This window comes from Anopheles coluzzii, chromosome X (genome assembly GCF_943734685.1).
Source record: "Anopheles coluzzii chromosome X, AcolN3, whole genome shotgun sequence".
NCBI classification, from domain to species: Eukaryota; Metazoa; Arthropoda; class Insecta; order Diptera; family Culicidae; genus Anopheles; species Anopheles coluzzii.
In genome coordinates, this window is record NC_064669.1 from 3,921,055 (window position 1) to 3,947,694 (window position 26,640).

The window sequence follows — 26,640 nt, forward strand, 5'->3', positions numbered from 1 at the left end:
TACCCGCACCGGAGCGCTTTTTCAGCGGAGTGCTCTCGATCTCAACGCCCCTCCTCCCCCCCCCCCTCCCCCCCATCCTCCAGCAGGATTATTCACTTTCGGATGCTTTTTCCGCTGAGCGTGTCATAAATTCATTGTCCAAAATATTTCTTACACCCACCGGGAAGAAAAGCGGTTTGCGAATCGTCTGCCAGTGTCAGTTGCGTGGCGGCGGTGCGACTATCCAGCACACACACACAATTCAACTGTCACCCAGATTCCCCATTTTGTCACTTGTTCGGGTCCGCCATCCACCCACCCGGGCGAAAGAAACCGTTGCGCGCTAATTAGCATAAAATACACCTCACGTGCGCCATTGCGCAGGAGCGGACAATTTCCGCGCAGCATCCCTGCAGCCCGGCAGTCTGGGAAGCGATCTCCGGTGCCGTTGCTGGAAGCGCCGCCCGCCTAGAGATTCATTACGTTAATTTATTAGCAAATGTGACGGTATTTATGATGCATTAAGGTGTCGTTTTTCCTCGGCGCCACTATATCGGAGCGGCGTGCAAACGGCACTCGGCACTCATTACCGGCGAGCTTTTGTTTGCTGATGTGTGCGATGCCGTTCCAGCCGCACTGCTGAAACGGAGGGAGGAATACATAAATGGTACACCAACAGGCAGTGCCAACTGGTGCTGTTAGTGAATGCTATATTGCTTTACAAATTTGATCAAACTTCATCTAGTAACTTCCGGGTCTTTGAAATTACTACCTTTAACTGCTTACAGACACCACTTACAGCTTTGGAATGCGTTTGGAGTCTCTTTTTTCTTACAACGGGATGGACAGCGACCCACTTCAGAAATTGTATGGACTCAGAATTAGTTCCAGAGCCGGCATTGATTCAGGATGTATTACATGATCTAAAAGTTTTCGAGTTCCAGAATCAGTTTACATTTAGAATCACCTCTAGGACCGGTAAGGGATCAGTGGAAGGACCTTAACAGTGTCAGGATGAATTTCAGAACAGGGAGAGCATCTCGATCGGTGTCTATACCAAGACCAGATGTTTGAGGAAAACGCGAATCACTTTTAATAGTTTGAGATCAGATTTAGGTTCGTAATCGGTTGTCTGAGTTTAGTCTGGTATGATTCCAGAATTAATTCCTCGATAGGTATTGCTTTATATTCAGTTTTAGGTATGGATTCAGTATTATTTCCTACACCGAAATGGATTCAGGATTAGTTCCAGGATCTTTTCCAGGAGCTCTTTTTCAGGATTAGTTCCAGTACTGGTTTGGGTCTAAGGACCAATATTAGGTCGTAATCAACTCTAGGGCTGGTATAGGTTAAGGATTAGTTCCAGGCCCGGTATGGTTGAGGCTAGTTCTAGGTCGCACAACTTATTTTAATTGAAGTTTGCGATAAGTTTAACATTATTAACAAAATACGGTTAAAGTGTGTAGTAGGAATTAACTTACTTTAAGAGATACTTTAAAAAGATATAGAATCCTCATACCAAAACTTTTTCATTTCAAAATGTCATAATGAAACTTCTAATAGTGGCACTGATACTAATAATAAGCATCTGATTCTGCTTACCTCGCTAATTGTCCAGGGCATAATCGGCATTTAGAGCATTTAAAGCACCATTATAAACAATTCTTCCTATGGCAGTTGTTGTTGAGTGCTATCTGATGTACTAACAAAATGAACAATAATCCATAAACGAAACAATGCACACAATCAGAATACAAACCACACCAATACTGCTGGCCCAAAATCAATCCATTATTCATTCATGATGGAGAGCTTTTTATATATTAGTAAAGGCTTCATTACCAAGCTGAGCGATAAACGACTCCGTAACAATAGTGAATAGTGGTGCAATTAATGTAAGTAGGGGGAGTAATTGTCAATTCTAGTTGTTCTCGTTCCTCATTCGCACGCTGAGCCAAAGTTTTACGTACGGGGCATTTATGAAGGTATGATTGACATCTTCCATTTTTAGATTATAAGCAAGCTTCCACCACTGCATAGAAGATAGTGACTTCTAGGTGAGATCCTCACTTTAAGCAAACTCCATTTTAAGACTCGAAGTACCGAGATTTTGGTCCTTCGAACCGGATTCCGGCTATAGGAAATTGATTGCCAGTGCACTGGACACCTCAAAACAGATGCTCTACAACCATGCGAATGAAAAACACTTCAAAGGCTTAATCAAGAAATGTGTACCGTTTCGTACGACTTCTGAAGGTACGGCATCAAAGACAAACTTAAGCTCAAAGCAACCACACAAATCACTCCACTCGACGATCAAACACAAATGAAAGAGCTGCTAGGGTGAAAAGAATAGCACACGTAACACATTGTACTGTCGACATTGTCTAGATAATCCCAAATCCCGTCAGCCCGGCGAGGAAAGCATTCTGTCCAGCTTCAACTCCCCCCCCCCCCCCACCCCCTTGAAGCCGCTGAACCATTCCCCTCCAGCATCTAATTAAAAATTGAAGCATTTCACACTAGCACCCACTAAATTTAAGCCCGTAATAGCGGAAGCGATTCGGAAATCTATAATCCGCCAAACCCCGGAAACTCTCCCCACTTCCCCGTCCCTCTCTCTCTCTCGCTGCCTCTGGGGGCGCTGTGGGGTATAAATTGCAACCCCTCGCCGTGGAAAGCTCGGCTGCACCTTTGGCCACTGCACCCAATCTCCGAGGCTTAATCCGACCGTCCACCGATGACAATGGATTCGCTGACGCCGGCCCGGAGTGTGTCAGAGAGCCCCCCCCTAGCGTGGCGTCGTGATGGGTTGGGCAACAAAATGATTACCCGAAACCCCCACCCCAGTTCTCTCGGCCGTATTTTGATGGAGCTATAAAGGAGCACCATTTTAGATCCTTCCACGCGCCGCTCACAACCACCCACTAACAAACGCACGACCCTCGACCCTGCTCCAGCCCCCCCTCCCCCCCCACCCCCTAGAGGCAAACGGTAAACATCGATTTGTCACCTCATTTCTCCGGACGGTGTTTTGCTGAAATACGACGTCGATAATGGGTGCAATAAAGCAATGATTATCATCAAAAGCGTCCATGGGGTCGTTTGGGAGTGAGAAAGGGACGGAGAGAGTGAGAGAGTGAGAGAAGGAGTGAGGCATGTTGACTGGCATGCCCGGTGGGTGCGGTCCGACCCGTAAACGTCGTTCCAGTAGCCCTGGAAAAAGCTGGCGAAGGGTCAGCCGGCAAGTCATCGGCACCCCAACCCACATCCTATGAACCAGACCCTGATTGCTCCGTTTACAACTTCAGAACTCAAACGAGTCGAGTGTAAACGTAAGCCGCCTGCATTCGGACATAGAGTCGCACAGAGTCCTGAGAATCGGCTCGCTCTCCTCCCTTCCGTTGATGAAGTAATTGCAAGGTGGTGGTGGCTGTCTAAAGGCTTTCGCCACAACTCGTTCCACTCTGGGCGGGACGAGAAGGCTCTCCAATAGCTCAATTCGTTCAGTTTTCGGGCAACGCCGGGCTTCCTTCGGGGCTGGAACACTCATGAGGTTTGCCGGGATCGTTTGGAGCACACACTTTTTCATGGTAGAGGAACACAACAAAAAAAACCAACATTTAGACTGCAGAGAGGAAAAGTAGCAATAGGAAAAAAAGCAAACACACGCCACCCTGATAGAAGGATTTCATAAATGCTCGCTCACGCACAGGCAGCCCCAGACATGGTGACATTGTGTCGAACTGGTAAAGAGGGAGAGAGACAGAGAGAGAGAGTCCCAGGGAGCGTGTTCGGTGGCCGACGACCGTAACCGTTCCGTTGCTCCGGGGATTCCGGGACATACGCCAGGCATTACTGTTTCAGCCCATGGTTTTAATTGTCTCTTGATATGAAGTGCTTTTACAATGGCATTAGGGAGCACACACACACACACATGTACAGGAAAGAGACACCACACGTACCTCACACCTTAGTCTACCACTTCAACAATAACACACAAACACACACACACACTCACACACAAAAAGGACACACAAGAACCTTGGAGCCTTTGCAAAGGGATGAAGTCGTCGCACTCGCCCGTGCGCTGGCTGGGGTGCCTGAGACTGATTATGTTTTATTGCACGTAAAATTTATCTAGCCCACACTTGAAACCAACCCCAGGGATGCCTGCGCTCCATCCCCCGCTAGTCCCCCCGGCCGTGTCTGGCAGGCAGACTGGGGTTTTTAGTTCCTTTGAGCCTCGGCCTGTTTAAGGCCGCACCCATCCTGCCGCATCCAATGCTCGCTTGGATTTATCAAGGAGAGTTTCCCGCTTCCCGTGGTTACGTGTCGATAGAGAATTGCTCCTCCACACACACACACACACACACACACACACACACACACACACACACACACACACACACACACACACACACACACACACACACACACACACACACACACACACACACACACACACACACACACACACACACACACACACACACACACACACACACACACTCACACCCGCTTCGTCGGGCCCGAATTTCCCATTGTTGCCAACTGTCACACTTGAACAGGGATTGCTGTTCTGGCCCTTCCGCTGTTTGTCTGAAGTCTCTACCAGAAACAGTACCTTCTACTTCTTCCTTGCACCATTCCTCCTCAGCTATTGCACGTAATGAACACCGGCTTTTTTACCGAGTAGTACTTTTTCCCGCCTTCCCTTGCACTAGAGCTCCAATCACGCTCCCCCTTTGCTTGGAGAAAACTCTGGAGAACGGGAATTCGAGCACCGCACCGAGTCGCACATTATTATTGTACAGGCACGGGGGACTCTTTTGGATCTATGTGTGTGTGTGTGTTCAACCTTCCCCGATAGCTTCACCCCTGTATGCTCAAAATGTAAAAAAAAAACCTTGACAGTCCACACTCCAGAGCGATAGCTCCTAATTATGCTTACCCCTTTTGCAGTGACAGGTTTTTACTTCTTGAAGTTGCACCATGAAGCACTTCCTCGGCTGCACTCGGGTGCGGGTGAACCCCCCGCATTATTCTCCTACCCCCGCCCAGTCAGTCAGTCAGCTCGACAGTTGAGGATCCCGTGGCCCGTGGTGTTCATGTCATGCAACGGCAACGGGTAGGTGGCAACGGCGCGCGCCCAGAACGTGCCTCATTGGTGTTATTAGAAGTTGAGCGAGCAGCTGGATTTATTGCTGATTTTGCGTCTGTGTGCTCGACGACGATGTCGGCGACGATGAGATGAAGAGTCAGCATCGTCGCACAAGTAGGCAGCGGCAAAAGCGGTTGTTCAAAGTCGCTGTGCAGCGTGCCGCTGTAAAACAATACGGAGAATTGGAAAGGGTGGGGCCACTAACATATACCGGCCTCTGGCGTACTGTGCTTGTGCTCTACCCCGCTTGCCCACAAGGTGTCAACAAAACGCTCGATTCGGGGCGCGATGCAAGCGGACCAACCGTCCAGCAGCTGCGAACGCCAAGACGTTAAGTGTCCAGGGAGAGAGAGACAGCGAGAGATTGCAGAGGAGAAGCAGAGGGCGCTTTAATGAATCTACAAAAGGATGAAGGAGCAAAAAAACATACGCTGCACCCCTCCCTCATTGTCGGCCGAATCGAATCGTATTATTCTTAGCGCGCAAAGTAGCGAAAGAGCACGCGAACCCTATTACACACCGGTGCTCCGCTCCGGTGAGCGGTAAGCGACGAACCCCTACCGCACTCGGTTGTCAAAAAGGCAACGGGAAGGGAAGGGGAGGAGGGGGAGTGGGTTTCGCCGTGATGCAAAAATTATCACGTACGCCATTTCTTTTAACGCGTGCTATTTTTTTTTAAATTCTGCACACAAAAAAAAGAAGAAAGAAATGTGAGCGACACGCTGATGCCCTGTTTGCTTCCGCTGGCGGCGGGGAAACGAGACGTAAATCCGTGTTTTTTTTTCTTTTCTTTGCCACCTGAGGAAAGCAAAGGGGGATGCTGAAAGCGAGAGTCGGGACACTTTTGAGCAGTGGCTCCGCATCGGTTGCGGTACCTCCAGTGTCTCATTAGTGATTTTAGATGTTGAAACATTGGCAGTATCCTTCGTGGAATTTCAATTTTCCTCCGACTGGCAGTGCCATTTTTTGGCACCGTCCCTTGCTTAGGTTCCGCACCGCGACACAGATCTTGCGATCAATGGCTCGAGCTCGAGTGAACCTGGTTGCGCAATTGGTCGGCTTATTTTTTTTTCCACCGGTGTTTAAGAGTTCCGAGAAGGAGCGCTGCAGCAGATGGGCTCTCGGCGTTCGGGCCAAGTCGGACGAGTCGAAGGACAGTTTTTGCAGGCTTGATTGCTCATAGCTCCGGTACCCAGGAGAAGTCCATTCAGCTCCGGTGGACTGATGGGTGTTTGGTCAGGTCTTGGAATTCGGAGCATCGTTGAGGCATCCGTTAAGCACACAAATGTCCTACCAATCACTTGCTTAATAGCATTAGTTTTCTATTTCAACCCAACCTTGATGGAATAAAGCACGTATCATGGTGCGCGAACTAAAGCTAGAAAGCTCTGTTTTAAAGCAGGCAGGATATAATTCCATGTATACTTTTCATTTTCAGCCGTTGTTCTGCGGAATATTTCAGATTCAAGGTTGGTTCACATCCCACAGCCTCTAGGTTCTTTGAACATTTGTATGGTAGGCACCACAGGTCACGAGAACACGGAGAATTCCTGTCAATCAGGCCCCGGTTGCGTCAGATTGTAGTAGTTTATCATTACAAACTTTCAATTCATGTATTGATGATCAGACCTTCAAAGAACGGATATTGATACTAAGATTCTTTGAGGGCGGTTGGAACACCTTACGATTCATTTCAGTAATCGAATCAAACTCTTGGAGAACCCCTGGGATGTTGCAAAAGCTAGACTCATAATATTCTGAATATCTTGGAACAGAGATGTTTTATGTTTGTTGTTTATTGTCAAGGGGATGTGGGAGCCCACTCCAAACAGCTCTTATGCCGCCGTGGTACCGGGCTCGTAAAGACCACTAAAAGAGTTCAACAACCATGCAAATATCTCCATAGAAGGCATTTCAGGACATCTGAAGGCTCCTCCAAGAGCTTAAAGAAAGAGGACACCTAAAGATCTGAAGACCATTCGCGAAATAAACTTTAAAATATCCCCAAAGAAGATGATCTGGGAATTTCTCACCTGATGCTTTCCAGGATAGCTCAGGGCTCCTCAAAAAGGAGATCATTAAGATCTGAATATCTTGGAACAAAGATCTTTTGATATATCTCCAAAGTAGACGTTCAAGGATATATCAGGACACCTCCAAGAACTTGAAGAATCATAACTCATTAATATCTACAGATTTTGGAACAAATGTCCTGTCAAATGTTTAGAAAGAAGGCGTTCTGGGATATCTCAGAGATCCTCCAAGAGTTCGAATAATCATTACTCATTCATATCGGAATGTTTCAAAATGAATATTGTAGAAATATATCCAAAAAAAAGGCGTTTGAACACAACTGAGGGCACCAAGAACTTGAAGAATCATAAGATCTTAATATTTTGGAACAGATATCCTTGACTCTAAAGAATGCGTTCTAGGATATCTCAGAGCACCTCCAAGAGTTAGAAGAATCGTTACTCATAAAGATATGAATATCTTGGAACGGTTCTAAAAGTGCCATTGGACGCAAAACTTCTCCAACGACGTGTCGCAACCCGTTCTAAAAGAGCGCTGCAGCGAATCTGCTATGGATTCACAATGAAATTATTTCGTCCAATGACCGCTAACGTCCCAGACGTGTCGTTTACACACACACTCACACACACGCACGTTCATCTCGCCAAACCCGTTCATCTACCGCACCCGGTTGATGAGGTGCATTTATTGTAGCGCACAAACACACACACACATGCTGCATCTGCATTGATTGACTCGCGGTGCAATGTATCCGGATCGGTTCCTAACCCAACGGGGACCGTTGTTTCTGTCCGCCCCGCCCTTCCCCACACAAATTGCGCGCACCGTTAGAATTAGTGCAGCGCGAGTGACCGGTTAATTGCACCGGACGGTTTGCTCCTCGCTCCGAACCAGTCCAGAGTCCAGTGCAGCCTTTGCACCGCAATAATCGTTGACGCGCCTGCCGGTTCGGTTACGCACCAGCGTCCGGGGGCGCGCACGTCAGTTGGTTGGTATCGGGAGTGAAATTTCATACACGCACCGCGGCTGCACTTATCGAGTGTCTGAGCGAGTGGAGAAAAAAAAAAGCAACAACCTTGGGGCCACATTGTCGCATGCGAGTGCGGGCTGCAGTGGCGCATGGGGCTAATTTAAAACGGTTCAGGTTATACACGCCGCGACGCCTGTACCTGTGCGCTGCTTATCATCCCGCGGGTCAGTCTGTGGAATGTCACTCCACCACAAAACCGCAGCTACAACGCTGGTCCGGTTCTGGACCTTGGGGCGGTCCAGTCCTCAGTCACCGCCGCTTCTTGTGGCGCAGCCTCGCACGTCGCACACTAAAGTAACAGCTGGCAAGTGAGCGCGATTGATGGCAACTGTCTTCACGCGAACTAAGTACAATAAAAAAAAACAGCCAAGCCATCATCATCCAGCGTCAAAGCTTACACGCGCGCCCCATGGCAGCAATGCACAGCAACATCCATCATCCATCCGGGCGCAGAATTGTGACATTCTCTGCGTGCTCACACGGTTATTCACTCCGTCCAAGCCTGCTGCAGCTGCTGCCATCAGACCGGCGCACAGGGTGATTGAAGGTGGGGGGCGGGGGTGGAAAACGGCCAAAACGTCTGGTTCGGGTTTAATCACTTAAAAACTGACATGCCTAATTTTCCATTTTCCATTCGCGCACGGTTTGCTGCGTGAAGCTGTTTATTGGGCACTCCCGCGAGATCATTACCGTGCCGCTGCTGGGCTGGCATTTGGCTGCTTCCGGCAGCACCAGATGGCGCTCGCGTACCCTCCGCAGCCCTCCCTTCCACGCCCGCACAGTAATGTACTTAAGTACACGGGGAAAAAAGCCCACCCACCCGTTCTGCATACGCGATTGGTAATGGTTTTATAGATGTCATAAAGACGGGCAGAGGCGGATTCGTTTTTGGCTCTGCTCCTTTCAAATCGAGCAAAAACAAAAAAAAAACAAAAAACAGTTTTTGATCTCCTCACGCTTGCTCTTTATTTTGTTACTTGGACGCTTGGGTGGTGCCGTGACCGGGATCTTTCTGGAGGCGAACGCCGCATACCAGCTCGAACAATGTAATTTAAAATTAATGTTCGGAACCTGGATAATGCAATCAGGCAGCGGAGCTGTGGGTTTTGCAAGCAGCGCCACCACAGCCACATTGTTTGCTGGCTATCAGGCAAATTGCAAACGGTTTGATGTACACGGCGAGCCACCCCCGAGCTCCCTCGAAACGGAGAACAGGAGAATGGCTCCAATTATTTTCAATTCACACTCAATATCCTTCCCCTACCCACAGAAAGGATGCATTTGGGGTGCTCCATCTCCAGGCTCCGTTTGGATTTTTGGCACACACATACACACACATACACACACACACACTGACAACTTTTTCGTCTTCTTCAAACTTTTTCTAACGGCGCAACCTGCTCCTGGCGGTGTAATTTAGTTGGCCTAACGCTACACGCCTGACCTTGCATGCTTGTTTGTGTGTGTGTGTGTGTGTTTTCTGGGCGAGCTACAGATCCGGAAAAGTGCTCCCCCACGAAAGCCTAACCATACGCGGCGACGAATTGATATATTTATATACCTTATGTGTCCCCTTCGCACAGGGCAGAGCCGTAACCGTACGCCCGAAGCAGGGGTTTTTTCGGAAGTTCACATCACTCCCACACACACACACACACACACACACACACCTTTGCCTCATCAAATGACCCTAGGGAAAAAGTTGCACCATTACCTTAAGACTTTGCGCGCCGGTAATGGTTACGGTTATGAAGATAGTTCCGTCCCGGTACGATCGTAAAGAGACCGAAAGGCTCACGGACTGCTCCGGCGTCGTCTTCAGCGTCCGTTGTGCCGCAACATACTCGCGCTTAACGAACGAAAGTAACGAGCAGAACGAGAGAAGGACAAGTAAAGCAAACCATCAAGATTTAGCCCCGCCGGTAGGCTAAACTCCAGGCCTGGGCGTACATAAACCCGCGTCGTCGTGTTTCACCACCCGCCGGAGAAAAGTTTCGCAACCGGCGCAGAGCAACCGGAAGGGACAAGGGGTGGGGACGGTTGCGGAAGCTGGTGACCGGAATCGGATGGCAGTGCCTAAATAATTAGCCCCATGTTTGGCAGGAGGGCAACGGGTGGCTGGGCAGTAAAATTGAACAACCGGCCGCAATTTACCGGCCCGAGTAAGCCGCGAAAGCTCCCCCGGCACGCGACCTGCCCGGGGCTGGAAATGGGTTGAGCGCTTGTTCGATTGATTTTACATTCTTTGAAATGAGACAAGTTTCTGTAAGGTACGGTTATTGAGAACATTGCCCCCCCCATTCTCTCTTAGCTTACCCACACAGCTGCACGGCGATGGGTGGTGGAGTTTGGGCACGGAGGCAATGAAACGGAACGACACTTTGCCTAATCTGCCCGGACCTGATGGTTCGCTTAGTTATTGGCCGGTGGATTTGCCGCTTGCCGTTAACTGTTCAAATATTGATGCCTGCAGGCGTCATACATCGGCCTTTATGAGGCTTTGGAGATATTCTGATGAGCACGCGCGTACATCTGGAGCAAGACAACAATGAGCTCGTATGTGCTCGTAGGATGTTAACAATATTTTAGGTTCGCCTGGAGTGAAGATTTTCTCCAATAAGTAGCCTACCCCGAAGAAGACTCCGCCAAGGAAACATATCTCCAAAAGTGCTCCGTGTCGCATACATCTCTACTCTCTGGACAAGATGTTTTGAATGTCTCCCTCCAACTCACATTACTTTAGACTTTGTCCAGCTACCCAAGAACCCGAGCATCGATACAATTTCATCCACAGTTGATTGAAAGGTCCCGTGAGACACGGCCACACAGGCACGCAGGCTCTGATTGGGCTCGTTGGTGTCTCTCACACAATCCACCCGACGGGTCGAATCAATCACCGTGCCCAAAGCGGGAGGATCTCGCTTCAATTAGGCGTCGCTTGTGGGAACAGCGGTGAGAGATCCCACCTAACCAGCAGGACATTCGGGGTGTAGGTTTTGGTTTCGTTCTCCCATTTCCACCAGACTGTGCGACTGTTTGAAACCCCCATTTTGTACGCCCAATTGACACCAGCTGACGGCATCTCACTCTCTTTATCAGCGTAGATCTATGAGCCTATTTCCCAATGCTCGTACTGTCTGGACTAGGGGTGGAGAGTAGAGAAAAGTGTTAAACCAAAGTGGGTCCAAATGATTACGCCACCGGTTGTAAAGAATGTGAAGAGTTCTACAGAAACTGAAGAAATATCAAACAAATTTTGAATGATCTTCACAGCAAACACAGCCGCACGCAAGGCTTTGGTGCCTGCCATTAAGCATTAACAGTGACACAAGTATCCGTTAAACCGTTAAGTATCCACAACCGTTAAAGCAAAAAAAAAACACAAAAAATCGGTGGCCATCATTGTTTATTTTGCCTCCTCGTGCGTTCATGTGTTTTTCAGGCATCTTGCAGACAGGGGATGCCGCTGCGTCCCGGCACTTTCCCGAAAAAGGGTAAAAACAATGTCTCGGGCAAAGAGCGTGTGGTGCGTTGCAAAGGATTTATATGTCCGCTTTACTACACTGCCAGGGCATCGAGACAACGAATGCTCTGCATTCATTTCTGTGGCGGGGCCCAAATGCCCCGCAAGGACGCATTGCTGATGATAGACACAAACACACCCATACCCTGCATTCGATTGCGCAAGAAGAATGCAGGGCGTAGGGAACCAGAATAAAAAGGATGGAAAAATAACAACAACAACAAGAGACAACACAGACCCTGCCGACGACACCACCCCGAACGCTTGTCGCGCAGGCTAGGACACCGTGCACACCCAGAATACCGTCCCGGGATCCGATGCTTTCTACGAAGACCGAAGGCGCGGGAAGGTTCCAGTCCTGGGCGAAAAACAGACCGCGGCCACATGTGTCGGTCCCGTGGCATCCTTCTCCTCCGTGGCAACTCATCCCAAGGTTGGTCTGCGAGTGTTGTTGATCTCTCCCGTGTACTTTGCGCAGTGTTTTCGTTCTCTCTGCTTGATCCAGCAGTCGCTGCCCTGCAACCCCACGGAATGTTGCGTGATATTTTGTTTTACTCATGTTATTCTACTTCTTCTTCTGCTCTATTTCTCCTTGAAGATCCCTTTTTGTTGTTGTCGTCGTCGTATACGGCCACATGTTTTACGACACCCCTGCTGCACACTCCAGGGTGTGTGTGTGTGTGTGATTTTTTTTCTTTCTTTCTCCAGAATCGTTGCTGAGAGCGCATTTGAGAATATTTCAACAAACAACAACAACAAAAACAGCCGCTTTACGCCGCAGCCTGTGCAGCGATTGATAAACCTAGCCCAAACCGATGCCGAGGGCCTGCGCATCCCCGGATGTGAGTTGTTTTGCTGCGAGCAGTAAGCAGCAATCGTCGGCGATGATTAGATAGCGAGTGGAGGCCCGAGGGCGCCGTACAGCGATACCTTCGCGCAATAAACCATTCCGATCCGGTTCCGATTTCTGTTCTGTAACTGTAATTGCTCAATTCGACACCTTGGCAAGGGCCGTAGGCTCGGCTTCGTGGTTTCGGTTTGACGGGGCCATGATCAGCCCTTCGAATGGTTTTCTTTTTTTCTCTCTCTTTTGCCTTGTCACACAACCGCTAACTGCCGTCCCGGGATCTCGTTTATCGCGCGTTCCCTCGCGCGGAGATTACGTTTCACAGCCTTACGCTGGGGAAAGGAACGGGGAACGTTCTTCAGGCATCGAGGGAGAGCGGGAAGAAACAAATGCACCGATTATCTCATCGCGCCGGGAAATTGGGAACAAAATGTCTCGCTTGTAGCGTTTTGGCTTTATGTGATGTGATGGAATGTGTTCGGTTTTTTTTTTATTCCTCTTTCATGGATTGTTTTACAAAATCAATTGCAGCGTTTAGTTTTATGAAGCGAGGCTGATTGTGTTGTCAAACAACGCTTGAGGTAATTGCTTTCATTGCAACGTTTATTCCCGTTTAGTAGTCGATCATTACATGCAACCTGGATAGTGTAATCGTTCACAGAAGCATGCATAAAACGAAAATGCTCCGAGGCATAGGTTCAAATCTCGCCTCAAAAAGCATATACTGGTGGGGAGAGTTTGTGTGTGTGTGTGTGTGAGAGAGAGAGAGAGATAGAGAGATATTTTCTGTCATCTTATTGTTTAACATATAAAAGCACCTAATATAATGCAACAAAACACCTACTGCTCTTCATAAACTTTACTGCTGGAATGACTCTCCTGAGAATCGAAACTCGCCACTTCTCTTTATTCGCACACAAAAAAACAACCACATTATTGTTGCAGAACTTAATCAAGATAATCCACCTTGTCCTTCATCTGCCCAGTACGCAGGATCAGATCTCCTGCAAGTTAATATCCAAACCTTGACTTGATCCCAAGTGTCACCGGAGAGCGACTGTGTGGACGATAGCTTGTTTGTTTGTTTTTTTTTTTTAATCGGCGCCCGTAAAACGACCATTCGTCAGCTGGGTGTGATTTATGAAGCGTTTCAATTCCACCGATCAGGTGAGTGACCGTTCGCACCGTGGAGGTGTCAAAAGCGAACGCGCACACACTACGCGCGTCCAATCGGTCAAATCTGCGCGTGTTGGTGTCGTTTTGCGGCTTTGTGATCCTCTTCACTAGCGCCCTCGTGGTCGTCGTGGCGTGAGAAGATGCAACGGAGGTGTTTGTGTGTGTGTGTTTTATCGACATCAGTTTTTATGTGCAACACGATACTTTGTCGATCTGTTTGCGTTTTCTGTTTTGTTTTGTGCCATTCGGTGATTGTTGCGATTATTTGTGGGCTGTGGGAAATGGGAGTGATATATAGCCCGCATGAGCAGAAACATTTACTGTCCAAAGTCACAAACTGCAAGCCGTCCCGGAGTAACGATGTATCTTCAATGCCACTTAATACAATATTCAACTCTTTGAGAGTGATGTGCTGTGTATGGAAACTGAAAAGAATCAATCTGTTTTTCACATTTAAAGATCAGCTCAATTCTCGCCTTCTATTTAAAACAGCCCGGGAGAGAACGATCGGCCTCATCTGTATGCACCAAAATACCCACTTGTCACCATGTACGAGCCCTTCCCGATGATTGAAGTGGGTCGTGTAAGAATTAACGAAAAAAAAGGCCCGATCTGAGCGCCATATTTCAACTGGCCCTTTCTCCGGTTGTCGCTTTCTCGCCTCGGCGCCATACCCGTTGTAACGCGGAGGCGTGTCCGTCCAGGCCTTTTTTTTGTGGTGGGAAAAAAGAAAGGTTCTGGATCGCCAGCCGAACAAAAAATTAGAAAACAATTTTACAGTCAAACAGTGCGCACTCGAATTACAGCCGACACCCGACTCGCGCCCTTCGCGAGGAGGTCCTTACCACTGCCGCAGAATCGAACCACCAGATAGCAGGGCCAGGAGGGACTCTTTCTCTCTCTCGCAAACAAATGGGCTCGTTGTCTGTACCATCTTTACGTGTTCGCATTCGTTTCGCGTTACAACAAGATGCAGTGAATGCGGCGGGATAAGATATAGGCTCGGGAACCTGCGTACTTTAACGCAGTGTGGTTTCGCGTTTTTATTTACGACCCACTCTACGCGGGTGTGACCAAAACAGGGATACCTTTCCCAAGCACCCAAGTTGCAGCAGCACTTGGCAAGAGGTTGCAGGTTGGTTTGATTTTTGTTAGGTTCTTCATTTATTTGCTTTGTCGTGTTGTTTTTTGTTTTACTCTTTCTTTTTTACACGCCTGCATCTAAGGCGGCTGTAGCAAGGCACTATTGCCTCAAGTGTGCGGCAAAGTCGGGACCGCAAGAAGCCAAAAGCCAACGGGAGAGCACTCGCTTGGTGCAAACGCGTTGTGGAGATTAATTTTACACATGCTTCCTGGCGCAGTCTCACGCAGGGCCGTCTCGTGTGCGAATGTGTGTTTTGTTTCCTTCTTTGCTTCCAGCGCTTTTTTTGTTGGCTTTGGTGCGTTAAGCCATGAAGCAAACCTAAGCTAAGCCCGCACGAACAAGGGCAAAGCAACGCACAGAATAGTGTGTGTGTGTGTGTGTGTGTGTGAGAGAGAGAAAGAGTACAAAAAAAAGAAGACCAATAAAATAAACCTGCCATTGCGATACAATAAAAACTCGTTTTAATTAACCCCTCACGCGCGGAATCCATCCTGCCGGCCCCGGAGGTGTAAAAAGCAGGGCCCAACCATCATGTATCGTACTAGCGTTTCTGCACAGAGCAAAGCCGAGGCGACGCTGTCGCGCAAATCGCCAAACCGGAGTAGAGCGCAGGAAATAATAAAAAAGGTCGTGTATGTGTGTGTGTGTGTGCGAGAGTATTTTTTTCTTTCTATATTCTCTTTTGCCCCGTTGTCTTAGCCCGCGGAGAAAGATTAACCGCCCGCCAGACAAGGGACTCTAACACGATCCTTCGACAACTTCATAATCATCGTGGTGTAACGCGCGCGGTACAATTCCGGTCCGATGCGACAGAAAGTCGCGCAACACATACCACGGCACGTTTTGTTGCGCACCGCGGAGGCGCACCGTGGCCATCCGTGCTGGTTGACGGTGGTCAAAATTTAACCCATTTAGCTACCCAGAGTTCGCTCCACAGCTATACGCCATGTCTCTCGCTCTCTTTCTCTCACTCACGCTGTTTTTATCGCTTGTTTCCATCCATCCACTCTCTGTTTGCGCTGGAGCACACCGAACGGGACACGGCCGTGTCACACAGTAAGCGTTAAACACACGTTCCTCGTGTCCGAACGTCAAGGCAGCGTATATGCCCCGTCCGAAACGGTACACCGAGATCCTCGCAAGGCACGCGCATGTCAAACTTCGGCTCGACTTCGGCGTTAGCCGCTGTGCTACGGTCTCACGCACTGGGGTCGGAAAGGCAGCGCGAAGCGAAGAGGGCAAACCGGTCGATGCTTTTCCAAAACCATCCACACAGCGTCTTCGCACTGTCCGCTGTATCGCAGCTTCATTGTCTGTGGCAGTACGATGCCGTTGTACTATGGGATGCAGGGACAAAACAATCGCAACGGGGTGAAAAAATATTGTAAAAAAAAATAAATATAAAAACTTACTTATCTTCAACAGGATACTTGATCAGACATAATTAACTAAAAAATATATATATTTCAGTAAAACAAAATAAAACAATCCAATCCGAGCTGTAAACGAAAATCAGCAGGTGATGTATCGATAGCAAGCTATAAAGCGTTCCCACCGTTAGGCTTATCTTTTTATTGCCATGTATGCATCAAACGCGTAAGGTGACCGTATAGTGCATAGCGTAAGTGGTTGGTCATGTACAACGCAAGGAAAGAGATCGAATCTGGTTTTGTGAAGTTTGTTCAAAACTTGCATCTCTTCTGTGATCAATTGAGAGAGAGAGAGGCTCTACTTGCAATGTACTTTTCATTCATTTTCTCTTAAAATATCTCTCCTTATTATTGAAATATCTTTTATTTATTATTACCTTTAGTCTTTTCCTTTTCCTTTTCCTTTTTCTGTAACTCTTTTTTCCTTTCTCTGTTTTTATACTTCTGTGTTGTTTCTTTTTATTGATGAAATGTTATGTACCGTTTGTCACATGTCTGCCAAATTTATGTTTTTAGTAATTGTAAGTGTTTTCTATTTGTTTGTTGCAGTTTGTATGATGTTAAGCGATCATGTTTTACAGTTTGGAAGTTATTTTTTCTATCAACTTGTTTTTCTTTCATCATCACTTTTTCTTTTCCTCTCTCTATCTATCTCTCTCTCTCTTTCTCTTTCTATCTCTCTCTCTTTCTCTCTCTCTCTCTCTTTCTCTTTCTATCTCTCTTTCTCTTTCTATCTCTCTCACTCTCTTTCCTTATTTCTCTGTCTATTCATTTCCCATTTTCCTATTTCATAGAACAATACTTTTGCATAGTATTGCCCATATCGTTTCAAGCAAAATTTGTCCACCCGCCGCCATCACCGGCGCACAGTTCGGGACGCGTGGTGTTGTTGCGGCACAAAGCACCGTCGGCCCTTGGCGCGGTCGGCCGGACGGCCGGCGGTGGCGGCGTGCGAAAGGGCAGCATGTTCAGCTTCGGCTCTCGGGCGTTCGGGTTTCGGGCCCTTCGAACGGGGTTCGGCTTTCGGCTTTGGTTCGCTCACGCGCGTCGCCGCAGCGCTTCGGTGTATACGCAACAGAACGAACTGGCCCTCCCGGTCGCCCGGCACCGACACGACCGCTCGCTCGCACACACGCTTGCGCTTGCTTCAACACCGATGAAACAAGAAAGCCCTCACGCGTTGTACACACGCGCTTACTGCCGCACCGTGTGTACGGGGTGGCCGCCGAACGCGCTGCTTGTGTGTGAGTAAATGGTGGGTTTGTCGCAGTGGGTAGCCCGGAACGCAGCTCAGTCAGCACGAAACTGTCGTGGCGTTTGCTCTCTCTCCGCTGTGTGGAAGGTGTGTATCAATTTGTGTACGCGTGTGTGTGTGTGTGTGCGTGCGTCAGCGGGGATTATTTGGTCCTTTCCAGCGTGTGTGCCGCTCGTCCTACCGAACGAATTGTATCGCTCGAAAGCGCGCAGTGCATCCGTTCGGCATCGTGGAACAGCCAAACGAGGCAAACAAACCAAAACAAACAAAGCAAAACAAAACGGTGTGAGTTTTGCTGTTAGAATTCTACCCCCAAGACAACTCACCGTTTGCCCGCAGTGCAGTGTTTTGATTTGCCAGAATAAAATTTAAAACAAAACAAAAACCGGCAAAGCTGGTGCGTGCTGGTGTGTTTCTAAGCCGTGCAGTTCAGAGTGAATTAAAAAAGTAATGCATGCAATGTCAATGCATCAAACGTGCAAATGATAAAACAAACAGAAAATATTGAATAAATCGTTTACTACCGGAAGTGGCGCGCCAACGCGCCAAAGAAACTGGCCAACATAATCTTGCGCACGTGTTTCGAGCTGGTGTCTGAGTGTGGGTGTTGGTGCGGTCCTTTTTTTTTGTTTTGTCGACAAGAGTGTAAACTACGCACGTGGAAAGTGCAACAGTGAAACAAAAAAAAAAATGCAAATCGCTGTGCAGTGCAGTTCGTTTTTACCACAAACACAAGGTTCTTGCTCACAAACAAAAAGCAGCACAAGCAGACACAACGAAAGAAACTGAGCAAATGCACTGGTGAAGCGTTGAGGAAACGTACCCGTTCGAAGTGCTGTTTGTGTTTTAGCGTTCTGTGCAGTTGCAGTTGCAGACTGCACGAAACGTAATCGAAACAGCGGCCACGTTTTTAGAATCGCTCCTCTTACTTCTGCTATCAAAAATGTCCTGCTCCGGCCACGGATCCACTACTATCAAAAGGCGCACCTCGTCGCCCTCCTCCCCCAGCGCGTCAACACTCGCCTCCGTTCCCTGGCTGTAGCGTGAAGCCATGTGTGTGTGTGTGTGTGTGTGTGTCGCGGCGTTTGTGGCTTTGTGGCTCGCGCTCCCCCCAGTGTGTCCTTTGTGTCCTTGCGCTACTATCTCCCGTGGGAGGGGAAGGGCTGTATGCGCCTTTGTTTTTACCCTTCAAAAATAAGTTTTTAGAATTTTTTACAGCAAATTTTAATAGCAAAGTGACGTTTTTTAATGCAACATTAAATTAAAAAAAAAAAAAAACAATTAATTTTTCAACTTTAGTTGCTGAAAATGTGCAATTATGCAAGGGGGAACGCTTTCGGGCGATCGCCAAAACATCGACTGGCTCTGGCTGAAATTTTTGTATTTTTTTTTTTTTACGAAATTTTTTTATTTGTTTTGCGTTCACGTCGCCAAAAATGTGACAAACGACGAAACCCTGTGCTCCTGTAAAAAGGGGAACACACGCTTTAAAACCTCAAACACATTGCAGTAGCCCAACAGCACGTGGAGCCAAACTTGTGTCTCTGTGAGTGGTGTGACACTGTTTTGGTTTGTGGCTCCATTATTTCCCCCCCCCCCCCCTTTTTTTGTTTGCGGGTGGAAAGAAAAAGTGTCACGAATCGAGCATACATTTATTTGTATTTTGATGGCTCGTTTGGACCACTTTTTGTTGTTGTCGTTCTCTTCACGCACAAATAGCGCTGGCATGGAAACTAAAATTTGCTCCATTTGCTTTTTTACTTCTCGTTCCGAGCTGTGTTTTTTGCTTTATAGCTCGTCTGCAGCGAGCTGGAACCTGCCACCAGTGTCCCTTTGGACGGCTCAAATGCAACTCACAATGTTTACAGTCTCAACCTTATTGGTGGCCCCAATTTGCAGCACGGAAAGCAATCGTCACGGCACAGCAGCCTAATTATGGAGCTCTGGAAGTGCTCGGCAGGAAGGCAAGGAGCCAAACGAAATGGGACTTGCCAGTAGCTTGGACGACAAATCGGGACAGCAAACACCAAACCCGAACGGCGCAACCCACGCAACTCCGCGGCTAGAAAATATTTCTAAAATCGCGCAAAACCGTTCCGTGGGGGGGGGGGGGGGGCTAAGTGCAAGCGCGCGCGCGTAAACGCCTTCACGAGTTTCTAATATTTTTTTTTTAAATCCACCCACACCCAGCACGAGGAGGGTGTGAGAGGGGTTTTTTTTTGTTAGTAGTAATGGTAGTGGCCGGCATTTCTTTCTTTCTTTTTTTTTGCTTTAAGAGTTCATTTCACTTCCTACAGGGCAGCAGACAGGGCAAGAAAATGTGTGTGTGTTTTCCCTGTCGTATATCGTTTTTTTCCTTCTTCTTCTATTTGTCACCGTCGCAATGTTCTACACCTTCTTCATCGTATTATTCTTGTTTTTCGCTTCACAGCATAGAGAACAGAGAAAAGAAAACAGTTTTCCTTGACATTCGTGGTGCGCGTGTGGCTCTTCGTTTGCATTTTTAACGGTGTTTGGTGGAATACGACGAATTGTTTTTTTTTTTTTGTGTGTGAGTGTTTTTTTGCCGTTCAGCTCCACCACAACAGCACAAGCGGCAAGCAAGGAAAAAGTGTAGTGAGTTATTTTAAGCCGATGCGCCGAACATCATCAAAGCTAAGTGGTGCTTAAGCGAGTAGGAAAAGTGCGTGCACGAGAGTGAAAAAATAGTGCGTAGCAAAATAATAATAATAATAAAAAAAAATCATTTAAGAAAAAAAGTCGCGCACTCCTGAATTGCTTCGGGGCAGCGAAAACCCCGAAAATTGTTTGATCCCGGGTGCGTGAAACTGCGTGAACAGTGTGAACGAGTGAAGGGTTTTTTTTTTTTAGTTTTTTGCAGTGCAAAAGTGCGTGCGGGAAGCGCCATTTCCCCACATCAAAACACCAGTGAGCGTATTGCTTTTGCCCGCAAGCGAAACCACAAACGCACGGACGCCGAGTGGTTGCGCGTGGAGGAGGGAGACGAGGCGACAGCAGCAACAATCAACCAAACTTGCCTGGACCGCGCCAAATTAATTGTCCGCATTGCAATAAATTCAGCACAGTGTCATTCGCCACAGTGATAGCCATAGAAGGAAGAGCATTCAAATTGTGAAACGCAAACGGCAAACCAACAACAACAAAAAGGCCCAAATCCACCCGACCCCACAAGTGCAACACCTTTCCGGGCGGGGGTGTCCTTTCTCGCTGCGTAGCTGCTCTTTCCGCTCGCTAATCGTTTACATCTCGCTGCTCCCATCCCACCCTATCCAGGCAATGTGATCAAGCTGGGCCGGTCGGCTTTAGTTTGTTTTTCGTTTTTTTTTTTTCGTGTAACGTTTTAATTCCGTTTGAAAAAGTGCGCACCGCCTTCACACGGAGCGCGCGCGGCGGTAGCGCCAACGGTGGAGAAGCAGGCAAAAGAAAATGATGGAAAAACAGCTCCTGGTCGCGGTGTAAAATTTGACGCTGCTCTAGCGACGCGAAATCAAGCCAGCGCTCGGCTGGTCAGATAGTAGCATAATTGGATTTCAACTCTTGATGCGCTCCTGCCCGATCAGCTTACGGTGCGAGACGGGCAAGTAAATAGGACGTGTGGCTCCAGCGACAGAAGCGGGGACGCAGAAGGAAGCCACCGTGTGCACGAAATCGAATCAACACGCGCGCGTCAAAAGCGAACCGTGCCGTGTGTGTGTCTGTGTGTGTGTGTTTGTGCGTGTTGGGTGGGCGGGCGTCTGTGAGTGGTTGAGCCGAGAGCGGCGTCGGGGCGGAAGAGTGTCCTGCCATCCTGTGACAAGCGCGCACAAACAGGAGGAACAGCGCGGATTCGGAAACAATTCAAGGTAAGTTTCGGGTGAAGCTTTTCTTTTGTTTTTTTGGTCTCTTTTTACTTGGTACAATTCGGGAAGGTTTTTTTTTTTTGAGAATGACTGATGCGAATGGTTGCGCGAATGGGGCTGGTGAGCGCGATGGAATGCAATCGCAATGGCGCACCAACATTTTGAGGTGGAAATTGGATCGATTTATTGACTTACAGCGAACGTGTGCGGGTCCCCCCCCCCCTCAACGCCCCTCGCCGTGCCAGCAGTAAGGAAGCGTCAGTTTTATTTACCCACCGCTGTGGAGGGGCAAGGTGACCCTTTTTTTTCGGAGGGGAGGTGGAATCGTGCTGATGGTGTCCTTAAGGATCCCATTTGTTTGGGCGCACTGTGCGCGGGGGGGGTGGGGGAGGCGTGGTAAACACGAGGCAAACGAGTGGAGTCACGTATCCTTCTTTCCTCGGGGGAGCATCAATCTTTCGCCTCGTCAATGTTCCCAACACGGTGCGGCGAACAACGAGCAACCCATCGGCGGGTGTCAGCAGATCGGGAATTCAGGTCAATTTGGGCACGGTACGAGGTGGGAGGGGGAGGGGGGAGGTTTGGAAACAGCGTGCGAGAGGTAGCGAGTAACGTGCTAAAGCTAAAGAGTATAAATTGTGCACTCAAACTGGAGTGCTACTGAACGAATGTCCGACAGATAGATAAAGCGAAGCCAAAAATGGGCGCTGTAAGGATGTCTTTAACGTTTCGGTTTACCCAGTTTTACGACGCGATTAGACTGGCACTGTCTTGCGACGCTAAAGTGGTGCGAACATGCACAGCTCAACTAGCTCTATCCTTACATTCGAGCAGTTTTCGAGCAGTTTTCGAGTTGCTCGAAAAACATTATATACTTCATGCGATAGCTAAACTCAAGCTAAGTAGATTGAAGGTAAAATACGAGATTCGAGCAGCTGCTCGAATTGCTCCAATTTAGGTCGAAATATGGAAATCGTCGTAGACGCGTAGCGTATCTTTGAATTCAACGCTTTACCAACAGGAGAACAGTGATTTGTCTGCCAAAGACTTAAAAAAAGGTTTCCTCAATGCTTACAGCTACACACACTTCAGTGTATTAGTGTCAAAAGCGAAACATTTCAACGATGATATAGTTCAAGCATACTGCGCACCGTTTAGCGAGCGTTAAACCACCACAACGAACTGACACTGTCTGCCCGCACAAATGAACTGTCAAAAAGGCTGATCTGCTTTGCATAATTCCGGGCGCTAATATATGCTCCTGCCGTGCACGCGGACCCCTTTTCTGCTCTACAACTAAAGGTGTGTGTGTGTGTGTGTGTGTTTATAGGAACAAACGCTCCGGCATTTTCCCCCGTCCCCCTTCCACCGTGCGGTACCGTGTGGTGTGGACGTGCCCTAGAAACAGAAGCAAAACAAAAGAAGAAGCAAAAAAAACAACGACAAGAAAAAACACACCCACCCGAACACACCTTTGCGCTGAATCGCTTGAGCATTCTAAGCGTCTGCCCTCGTGAAAATTCAGTCGAAGCAGCAAAAAAATCCTTACCTCAAAAGTCGATGCGCCACACGCGGGGCATCAAGTAAAAGCATACACAAACACACACACACACAATCCAAAGCACAACTCCTCCACCCACGGGGAGTAAGCTAGGGAACGGAATATGAGGCAAATTTGCTTGGGCGGGCGAGAGCGTTTGCGTATGTCATCGTTTGATTTTTCCATATCCTGCCCAACGCACACTGGCAATTGTGTGCAAGGGGAAGGGCGCCAACCATTCGCGTATGGCTTGCATGCAAATGATGCCCGGTGGAGGGGGAGGTGCGGGAATAGATATTAATGAAACAACGACTGGTAAGAGCAGCGGGAAAAGAAAACTTTCTTGCGCGAACGAACAAGAAACAAAAAACGGAAACAAACCTTTTAAAGGCGATGGCACGTTTAGGCTACGCGCGGGGGTTGTTTTCCCCCTCTTTCGGTGCCCCATCCGGCGCGGAAAAATGAAAGCCAAAGCAGTCGAGGATGGCATGGACGCAGGCAGCAAGAAATTGGCAAAACATAAAGATCATAAAGAGCCTCTAACATGCACGGGAACATTGCGCGTATACTGCAAGTGATTTCGAAGAAAGCCAAACAGAAGAACGCCGCGAACCAGAAGGAAGCAAGACACGAGAACAAAGGTGCAATAAAACCCGGTATGCGGGTGGCAGGCGCAGCAGGAAGGTAGATAAAAACAAAATATCCGAACCTGATCGGCGATGAGGCACGCAGAAGCATTGCTCGGCTGTGGGGAGAGGGAAGCCGAAAGGTGAGATGCAAGCAAGGAACTCTCTCACACACACGCACGTGTGTGTGAAGCGAGCAAACAAACAAATGAGCGGACGAAATTTGACATTGACTTTTGCTTATCAGCTCGTAACAAGGCCCGTACCCATTTGGGTTCAATATTGGGCTAGTGGGTTGACTCGTCAGTCTGTGTGTGTGTGTGTTTTTTTTTTTTCATAAGATATCATAAGCCATGTGGGTGGTTAAAAGTTGATAACGATGTACCGACCGACCCTGGATGGCAAACGAAATGGATCTCGGCACGAATAAAAAAAAAAAACCCCAGATATGCTTTCGTAGGAAAATTTCTCTTCTCTTGAAACGAATGTCAGCAAGAAAAGCTGAAGGTTCTGGGAGGATGATATTCTTGTTTTACTGTGAATTTTACTATGCCGCTAAATGTCTAGAAATATTTTGCGCCTTTTATGTGCCTTTTAATGCCTTATTAAGACGTCACAAGACGTGAGACGTAAGACGTTTGCAGCGTTTTATTAGCCAGCAGGGTGGGTTTAGCTGACAACTGTAAGACATAAAGTTTCTTTTTGGCTGCTTCCAATTGTGGTGCAGCTGAATGCTAACATCTGTACGACTGCATTAGCTAACCCACAAAGATCTCGTTTAATCCATCACCATCTGAAGCATCTTGGGGCAAACGTGCGCGTATGGCGTGCGGAGGGCCATTTTTTAACACCCAAACGACGCTAACGATTAGAAATGCGATGCGCCCACTGCGATGGGAGATGCAATTAAGGCCGGGAAAGCCGGGAAAGGTAGGCCCGGGGAGGGGGGGGGGTCATGGTAATATTTCGATTACTGTTTTACCAGCAGTGCTCCGCTCTGCTGCAGCAGATCGCTGTTAAAAACCGGCGGCAAACGACTGAAAATCCGTACGATCCGTTCCGCGGGCCCGTTTCGTCACGCCGCCGGAACGCGCTTCGTACGCTTCTTTATTGACTGCGACGAGCGATTTGTCGAGTGTTTGAGTGGCTGGCGGTGTACAAATTTGTAACGATTTCATCAAACCACTCCGACACACACGCGCGAAAGGGTAGATTTCTCACGGTTCGGATCGGCGTTGCGATGGGAACGATATCAAATAATGTGGAACGGGAAGGAAAAATGGTGATGTGGATGACGGATTTGTGTTTCTCGTTTTTTTTTTTGTATAACACCACATTAGAAATTTGATTCGGACCAGCTATGTGAAAGAGAAGAAGAAGAAGAAGAAGAAAAAGAAGAAGAAGAAGAAGAATAAGAAGAAGAAAAAGAAAAGAAAAAGAAGAATAATAATAAGAAAGGGAAAAAGAAGAAGAAGAAAAAGAAGAATAATAAGAAAGGGAAGAAGAAGAAGAAGAAGAAGAAGAAGAAGAAGAAGAAGAAGAAGAAGAAGAAGAAGAAGAAGAAGAAGAAGAAGAAGAAGAAGAAGAAGAAGAAGAAGAAGAAGAAGAAGAAGAAGAAGAAGAAGAAGAAGAAGAAGAAGAAGAAGAAAAGCAAAAGGAAGAGGAAGAAGGAGAAGAATAAGAAAAGGAAAAAGAAGAAGAAGAAGAAGAAGAGGAAGAAGAAGAAGAAAAGCAAAAGGAAGAGGAAGAAGGAGAAGAATCAGAAAAGGAAAAAGAAGAAGAAGAAGAAGAAGAAGAAGAAGAAGAAGAAGAAGAAGAAGAAGAAGAAGAGAGAAAACTTCTTTACAAAATGGAAAAAAAAGAAATGATAATAGTAAGTCATCTTTTTCTGTCATTTTTTTGCAGACAAATTACATGTAAATGACGTTTTACTTTGTGATGTTTGACCATTTTTATTAACTCTAAAAAAACTCTGTAAATGCAACAGTCACGTGCTCGCGCATACTTAATTCCTCCACTTTCCCATAGAAAGCAACCTGGTTACAACACATTAGCTTACGATGCGGCAAGCTTCCCCCACATCCCCCACTTCCACACGTAGCGCGCGTTCCAAAAATTGTTTGACACATTACGAGCTGTCAATTGCTTAATACCTCCACGGCACAAAGGAAAGCGAATGAAGACCAGCGACGTAACCAACCAAGAAGCAGCCCATGCCAGGCAAACGACCAAACGACTCCGTCAACCATGCGTGAAAATGTGCGCGTGAAGAAAACATCACAATAAAAAAAAACACCCACCCTCCCTCCATCGAGCGCGCACGCCGCCAGCAAATGGTTACCATTTTCATATTTCCCGTTAATTGCTAACACACTCCCGGGGAAAATTCCCTCCTTCCCGAGTTTTTAACATTCCATTTCCCAATTCCTTCGCGCACGATCGAAACTGAAAAGGGAAGAGGGGGCGGACTGTGTACCCATTTTCCCTTTGCCGAGGCTTCAGTTTGCGGTTATCCGCTTGCTTGATTGGAAAAGTGAACATAATTTTCGAGCCGCCTGAAAGCAAACTACAGCCAGTAAAAAAAAACGCTAATGATACAGTGAAACGAGGAAGGTTTGGTTTGCAAGATGAAGATGCGATTGGCCGTCGAATTAGGACGCGCACGCTACGAAGTGCGTGAGCCCCTATTGCTGGTGGCAAAATCATAATTTCGTTGTTAAATTGCCGCTGCCCGGCTTGGGTGAGCCGGTAGGGCGAGGTCTCGTTCGCTACCGTCCGCGCCGTCCGTTTTATTTATGTTTCCATTGCCCCAGCGATGGCGACGCGCTTGGCGTGCGGTTTTAGGACGGGGCCCTATAAATTGCCCTTTGTTTTTTTTTTTGAGCGGGCTGTTCTAGCGGTGCGTTGCAGTAAATGTTCTTTTACGGCGAGCGGCCCATTACCACCGACCGGGTTCGATCGGGTGTTCGCATCGCAGCATGCAACGGACGGTGCAAATGCCAAACGAGGATGGCATTTGGAAAGCCAACGCC

General features: G+C 47.8%; 1 protein-coding gene across 3 annotated transcripts in view; it reads left to right on the forward strand.

The window, feature by feature from the left end:
- The first annotated feature begins 17,272 nt into the window (after positions 1-17,272).
- The window catches only part of LOC120950273 (irregular chiasm C-roughest protein-like), a 72,926-nt gene continuing 63,558 nt past the window's right edge, over positions 17,273-26,640 (forward strand). Inside the window, exons 1-2 of one of the 3 annotated variants that reach the window (XM_040368184.2) lie at positions 17,273-17,669; positions 20,014-21,445. The gene's annotated coding sequence lies outside the window, so the exon portion shown is untranslated. The remainder of the gene's footprint in view (positions 17,670-20,013; positions 21,446-26,640) is intronic. The other 2 variants (XM_040368193.2, XM_040368201.2) reach the window with 2 other exon arrangements.